General features: G+C 46.2%; 1 non-coding gene across 1 annotated transcript; it reads left to right on the top strand.

The window, feature by feature from the left end:
- Positions 1-4,451: 4,451 nt before the first annotated feature.
- TRNAV-AAC lies at positions 4,452-4,524 on the top strand. Its single transcript has one exon. It is a non-coding gene; the product is annotated as a tRNA-Val (tRNA).
- Positions 4,525-7,183: the final 2,659 nt, after the last annotated feature.

The raw sequence follows: 7,183 nt of genomic DNA, 5'->3' as shown, positions 1-7,183 counted from the left end.
GGTTTTTTGGTACAAAATAATTCCCCAGAAGATCACTTCTGCAAACATGGGTAACAAGGATAATGTAAACCTTTCAAAGGCAGGGGGAGAAAGAGGACTTGAAAGTGAAACTGTAGATTTTGTGGGTGAGCAAGCAGTGCAAGAGGAGCAGACCCTGCAGTTCTGGTAGCAGGAGGGATCTGGAACAGCACCAGGCCACAGGCAGAGGCATTGGAGGAAGGTTTGGGTGGCATGTTCTTGTTTGCATCCCACTCTGAAAGGCATTGCAGGCTGCTGCAAGCATTGCTCATAGTGTGTGTTCCTATAAACTTCTTTGAAATCTGGCTTTGGCTCTGCAAGGATGTTTTACCATTTTTTACCATTGTTCAACCATCTGAAGCTGGCAAAGTGATGTCATTTCATAGCTGAAGAAGCCAAGCAATCAGCATAGGTTTCAAATCTCCTCCAGAATAGGAGCTGGAACCATACATGCCAATTATTCTTTGTGAGTGCATTTTATTGCATTAGAATTGTTTGAAGAGTTTTAAGTTCTGAACCATTTAATAGCTTTTCTGTTCAAAACTTGATTTGAATTCTAGGCATAACGCAATGAATTATTTCATAATAGACGTACATATAGGGTGTTCTGTGTTTTGTGGTTGTGACACATGACAGTGCTATAATCCATAGGCTTGGTGAGGGAAGGGCCTTGTGGGATGGCACCTGAGGATTTTTTGACTCCAGACAGAGTGGAGAAGAAGCAAAAAGAGATGGCACAAAGAAAGCCATCTTCCTTCCCTTTTTGAACCTAACACCAGAAGCCTCAGAAACCTTCACTGGTAGGGAGAACATAGGAGAAAGTCAGGGATTAGGCTGCTGTGGTTATTGTGTGGTAGGAAAGTGAAATGTGAAAATGACATATTTATTTCTGTCTCCTTCATACAGGCTGGAGACCAGAATAACTGTCTACACTTCTGATTCTGCTGTGAGTCATTGCATTATTGTACCACATTTTCCAGCCATAATAGAGATGGGAAGTCTGAGTTTTAACGCCATTCATCTCTCTTTTTGCTTCTTTGGAGGACATTCTGGGTTAATTCCTGCTCCTCCAAGCCTTGCTCACTGGACTGTGGGATTTTACTTCTTGCAGCGGGGAAAAAAAAAGATTTGCAGTATGCTTGGCCATTCCTGTATGAGCACCCTTAAGCAGGTCACGGTCCAGAAGATAATCTGCCCCTGGTTAGATCATCGTTCTCACAGAGAGAAAGTTGGAAAGCCAATGCTCAGCTTGAATTCAACTTGGCCACTGAAGTAAAAAGAGAACAAAAAACTTTCTTACAAATATATTAACAGTAAAGAGGTGGGCTAAGGAGAATCTCCATCCTTTTTCTGAATATGGCGGGGAACTGAGGATAAGGAAAAGGCTGAGGTTCTTAAATGTGTATTTTTTTACATCTATCTTTAAAAGTCAGATAAGTTACCCTCTGGGTGCTCTACCTTCTGACTTGGAAGTCTTGAGTAGGAAGCAGAATAAGCCCCCACGATTCAGGTGGAAAGAGTTGTTAAGAGATCTACAACATCACCTGGGGATGGATGGGATCCACCTGAGGGTGCTGAGGGAGCAGGCAGAGGTGATAGCCAAGCAGCTTTCCATAATCTATCAGTGTTCCTGGTCAGCCACAGAGGTCCCAGAGGATTGGAGGCTTGTCAATATGACTCTCATCTACAAGAAGGGCTGTAAAGAGGATCTGGGAGACTACAGGCCTGTCAGCTTGACCTTGGTGGTAGATAAGGTTATGGAGCAGATAATCCTGAGGGAGATTACACAGCATGTGCAGGACAACTGGGGGATCAGGCCTAGCCACCATGGTTTCATGAAAGGCAGGTCCTTCTTGACAAACCTGATCTCCTTCTGTGATCTAATGACCTGCCTGGTGATGAGGGAAAGATTGTTGAATCAGTCCACTGAGGCTTCAACACAACCTCAAACAGCGTCTCCCACATTTCTCCTGGAGGAGCTGGCAGCCCGTGTTTTGGACAGATATGATATTTGCTGGTTGAAGAACTGGCTGGATGGCCAGGCCCAGAGTGTGGCGATGAATGGAGTTAAAGCCGGTTGGTGGCCAGTCATAAGTAGTGCCCCGCAGTGGTCAGTATCAGGGCCTGTCCTGTTCAGTATCTTTATAGATGACTTGGATGAGGGCATTGAGTGCACCCTTGGTAAGTTTGCAGGTGACACCGAATTGGCAGGAAATGTCAATCTGCCTGGAAGGCCCTATAGAGCAATCTGGACAGCCTGGCTAGCTGGGTTGGGGCCAATGGGATGAAGTTCAACAAGACCAAGTGCTGAATCCTGCACTTTGGCCACAACAACCCCAAGCAGTACTACAGGCTAAGGGCAGAGTGGCTGGAAGATGATGTTGGTCAGTGCTCAGCTGAACATGAGCCAGCAGTGTGCCCAGGTGGCTGAGAAGGCCAATAGCATCCTGGCTTGTATCAGAAGTAGTGATGTCAGCAGGAGCAGGGAAATGATTGTCCCTCTGTACTGAGCACTGGTGAGGCTGCACCTCAGTACTGCATTCAGTGTTGGGCCCCTCACTGCAAGAAAGACATTGAGGCACTGAAGCGTGATCAGAGCAGGGCAACAAAGCTGTAAGGGGTCTGGAGCATGTCTTATGGGGAGTGGCTGAAAGAACTGGGACTGTATAGTTTGAAGGAGAGGAGGTTTAGGGGTCAACTTATCGCTCTCTACGACTACAGGAAGGGTGGTTGTGGTGAGGTGGGGGTCTAGAGGCTAGATGGCTAGCCTCTTCTCCCATGTAGCTAGTGACAGGACAAGAGGGAATGGCCTCAAATTGTGCCAGAGGAGATTCAGGTTGGACATTAGGAAATAATCCTTCTCTGAGAGAGTGGTCAGCCACTGAAACAGGCTGCTCAGGGAGGTAGTGGAGTCACCAACCCTGGAGGTGTTCAAGGAGCATTTAGATGTTGTACTGAGGGACAAGGTTTAGTGGGAAATATTGATGATATATGGATGGTTGGGCTGGATGATCTTAAGTCTTTTTCAACCTTGAAGATTTTATGACTCTGTGATAGAATCATAGAATATCCTGAGTTGGAAGGGAACTGTCAGGATCATTGAATCCAACTCCAGCTTTCTGGATGAATGAAACACTGAAAGCCAAAAGGAGGCTGAGAACATCACACAGTGCCTGGGTTTGGCTTCTCCTCTCCGTCTTTGTGGAGAATGTGGAACGGGCTGCCCAGAGAGGCTGTGGATGCCCTGTCCCTAGAGTGTTCAAGGCCAGATTGGATGGGGTCATGGGCAGCCTGGTCTAGCATTAAATGGGGAGGTTGGTGGTCCTGCATGTGGCAGGGGGGTTGGAGCTTCATGAACCTTCAGGTCCCTTCCAATTCTGGACATTCTGTGATTCTGTGATGTGACAGTGGGTGTCTGACAGAGCCCAAAGAGTGGCCTGGAAGCTGAGAAACGTCCCCTCTTCCAGCTTAACATATGGGGAACATAAAACCACAAAACTCTTACAGGGTTCCTCTTATGAGCTGTTTACCTTTACCTACCACATTCTCTAAATCTTAAGTTCCCTTTTGCTTAAAAATTACCACCTTAGGATTACAGCCCCATTCCCTGCCACAGGCAGGGCTGCCCTCCAGCAGCTCAGCTTCTCAAGGCCCCTCCAGCCTGGCCTTGAGCCACCTCCAGGGATAAGGCACCACAGCTGCTCTGGGCAGCTGTGCCAGTGCCTCACTGTTCTCTCAGTAAAGAATTTCTTCTTAACATCTCACATAAATCCCCCTTATTTTTTACAGACTTTGGCCCTTCTCACACGAATGGGACAGGCTGCCTTCTCCGGATGGTGCAGTTTTGCCCTCTGGAAGAATTTGCTCCAAATCCGGGCAGAGAGTGATGCTTGCGGGCTGTTAGCCAGGCAGGCGTGCGGCAGGGGGCGGCGTTGCTCCTTGATTCGCAGCTCTCTGCTCCTGGATGCGTGCTGAGGAGCGCAGGCAGCAACAGAGCACCTTTCTGGGGCTGGGCTGCGGGGTGATGTGATTTATGCGGCACAAGCATTCCCTCTAAGCATAATTTTTAATATTCTAAAGCCCATGGCTCCATTACTGAGTATATTAAAAATACCTCATCGAATGGAATAAAGATGGGCTTTTTTTTTTTTTTTTTTTTTTTTTTTTTTTTTTTTTTTTTTTTTTTTAAATTGCATGACTTTGACTGAAAATGTAATTTGGAAGGGATTTAACTGAGCCTGTACAACTTTTAATATAGAGTGGGGTAAAGGCTTCTATTCTGTGCTGCCTTTTCTCAGTGGTCCCAGAATTTACACCTGATGTTCCTCAAACGAAGCAGCTCTGGGGCTGCTGTTTTAACCATACCTGCACCCAAAGTCACTAAATGCTCACTCAGGAAAACCAAATAGTAACCAGCAATACTACCAGTGCAGGTTTCTGTAGTGTAGTGGTTATCACATTCGCCTAACACGCGAAAGGTCCCTGGTTCAAAACCAGGCAGAAACAGCTGCTCTTTTGGAGCTTAGACTACCTCCGCTCCAATTCACCTTTACAGCCCCTGCCATTCTCTGCAATGAAAACACATGAAAATCTGACCTTCACTCAACTCCATCGCTTGCTGCACTTCTCAAGCTACCATCTCACCACGTACGTACCCTGCTGGGCATAAGGATGGGAGGAATGGGAGAAGGGAGAGGAAGAGCCCCATGCCTACAGCTCCAAGAAGCTGGTTGCAGGGCCTCGGCAATGTGTGCTTGGGATCTGTCATGTCTGTGCTGTCCTACCTGGCTGCACCATGCGGCATGGAGATGGTTTCCTGGCTCTTTCTGATTCCATTTTTCTCCACTCCCCAGCACATACTTTGGCTTTGGGCAAAGCTTAGATATGGTTAGATATAGCCAAGAAGGGGTTCATGCCTGTGGCTAATCACTGCATAGGGCAATCCGTCACATATATTTCTTCTGTATGGAATTATAGAATATCCCAAAAAAGAAGGAACCTATCAGGATTATCGAGTCCAACTCCTAGTTCTACACAGTACCACACAAAAATCTGATCCTATGTCAGAGAGCAGTATCCAAACGCTCCTTGAACTCTGGCACTTGGAGCTAGACACCAGGCAGGACAGCCTGCTGCTTTCTCCAGAGGTCCAGCTCACACAAGGAGTAGGAACTGAGGGCTGACTATCTTTCTGCCTATCCTAAATAAGTTAGTTCATCAAATTCTCACTTTTTCTTGAGTGGCACACATAATCTCCCACAAGATCTGCTCTGAAGGCTGCTTATCTAATGAAGTCTATTCTCCTTCTGACTCCATTTTTCTCCACTCCCCAGCACATACTTTGGCTTTGGGCAAAGTAGAGAGGGAAAAAATGCCCTGCACGAGTGAGCTGGCTGTGGTGGGATAAGGCCAAGAAGGGGTTCATGCCTATGGCAAGTCACTGCATAGGGCAATCTGTCACAAATATTTCCCCTGTATAGAATCATAGATTATCCCTAGTTGGAAGGGACTCCCTGGGATCATCAAGTCCAGCTTGTGGCTCCATGCAGGAACACCCAAATTCAAACCCTGTTTCTGAGAGCAGTATCCAAACTCTCCTTGAACTGCAGCATTCGGGGCCATGCCCACCGCCCTGTGGTGCAGCCCCTTTCCCTGACTCCCAGCTGCCCTCCCCTAACACAGCTCCATGCCATCCCTGTCGCTGTCACACAGAGCAGAGCTCAGTGCTGCCCCTCCGCTCTCTATGAGGAGCTGCAGCTGCCATCAGCCTCCCCTCAGCTCCTCTGCTCTGCACTGAGCCAACACAGGGACCTCAGCTGCTCCTCATATATCTTTCCCTCTAGCTCCTTCACCATCTTTGTAGCCCTATAAAAAAAAAAAAATTCACAGTACCTTGCATTCTTTGTGTCCTGTTGTGTACTTGCTGATTCTCGAAAGTGTCAGCAGAAAAGGCACGCAAGTGCAAGAAGCATAGAGAGGATTTTCCCTTTCTTCCATCCTAAGTGCATTACCAAGTGCCTCACTCTGGTCAGTTACAGTGTGAACATGTATTTTTGCCAAACAGTGTCCATGTCAGCAGTACCTACTCTAGAAAGTACAGGCAAAGCTTTTCATGTAATGTTTAACCAACAAGAAAGCTATTTCTCTTCTATATTTGATAATTAGTGCCATATCACATCCCTTTGGCTGCTTGCCCACATCCCTTGGAAAGTGCAGAGCTTACATATAAAGCTCAAAGAGTTTTATTCAATTATTTTGGTTTGTCCTCCATCTCCCTTTCTTGGTTGCAAATTGCCAGTGAACAAAGTGCCTTCAGGCTGTAATTTCCTGTTGCATATTTTCTGAAACAGTGTGAGGGGTTGTTCTTGATGAGCTTTCCAGGAGCCTGCTGCAAGTGAATTTGTCTCATTATCAGCCAGATATCCCCTTCAGCTTCTTGCTACCTTTTTTTCTTTCACTGTCCAGGATTATTTTATTTCCCCTTCTTGGGATTCAAATATTAGGGTGGACCTGGACCAACTCTGTGTGGCTGAAGGGCTGTTTCCAGGAACTTTTGTCTTAGTGAATCTGCTATTCATCCTCTTGCCATCCCAGTGTGGTGCTTCAGACACCTGTGACCTGTTTTTACACAGTGTAAACAGTCTAAAGTGGACTACAGAGTGTTAAATCCTTTCCTCTGACAGCTGAGGGATTCTCCCCCCAAAACTGGAGTAGACACTGTAGTCCTAGCAGGGTCTGAGTCATTCTAGGTATGAAGAAGAACTGTCGTGAATTATCACAAGCACTGGGGTGTCTCAGATGTTCTCAGGGAGACTTTGGTGATTACAGTTGTGGCAGACCAGAGGTGGCCTGAAAACTCATAATTCTTTCCTTCAGCCCTTGGACTGCATGCCTTGTTCTCCTGCAAAACACAGCTTAATATGAAATTTATGAAATTGTGCCTTTATGGAATAAAATACATTCTAGGACGTAATCTCTGTTCCTCTCCTCTTTAAAATAATAGGATTAATGAACAGAAGTATTTGTGTTTACATATAAAATCTCCCATGCATTTGTCAGGGATGTGTCCAGATGCTTTGCAAAAGGTACACCAAAGCAAATCAAGCCAAACAAAACCCTTGCTTTTCTCTGTCTTGTAAACTTCCATATAGTTGAATGCAAGAAC

Source organism: Lagopus leucura, unplaced genomic scaffold, assembly GCF_019238085.1.
Source record: "Lagopus leucura isolate 7727_CA_CO unplaced genomic scaffold, USGS_WTPT01 Super-Scaffold_100002, whole genome shotgun sequence".
NCBI classification, from domain to species: domain Eukaryota; kingdom Metazoa; phylum Chordata; class Aves; order Galliformes; family Phasianidae; genus Lagopus; species Lagopus leucura.
The sequence above is the reverse complement of the archived record's forward strand: the minus strand, read 5'-3'. Positions and strand labels throughout refer to the sequence as shown.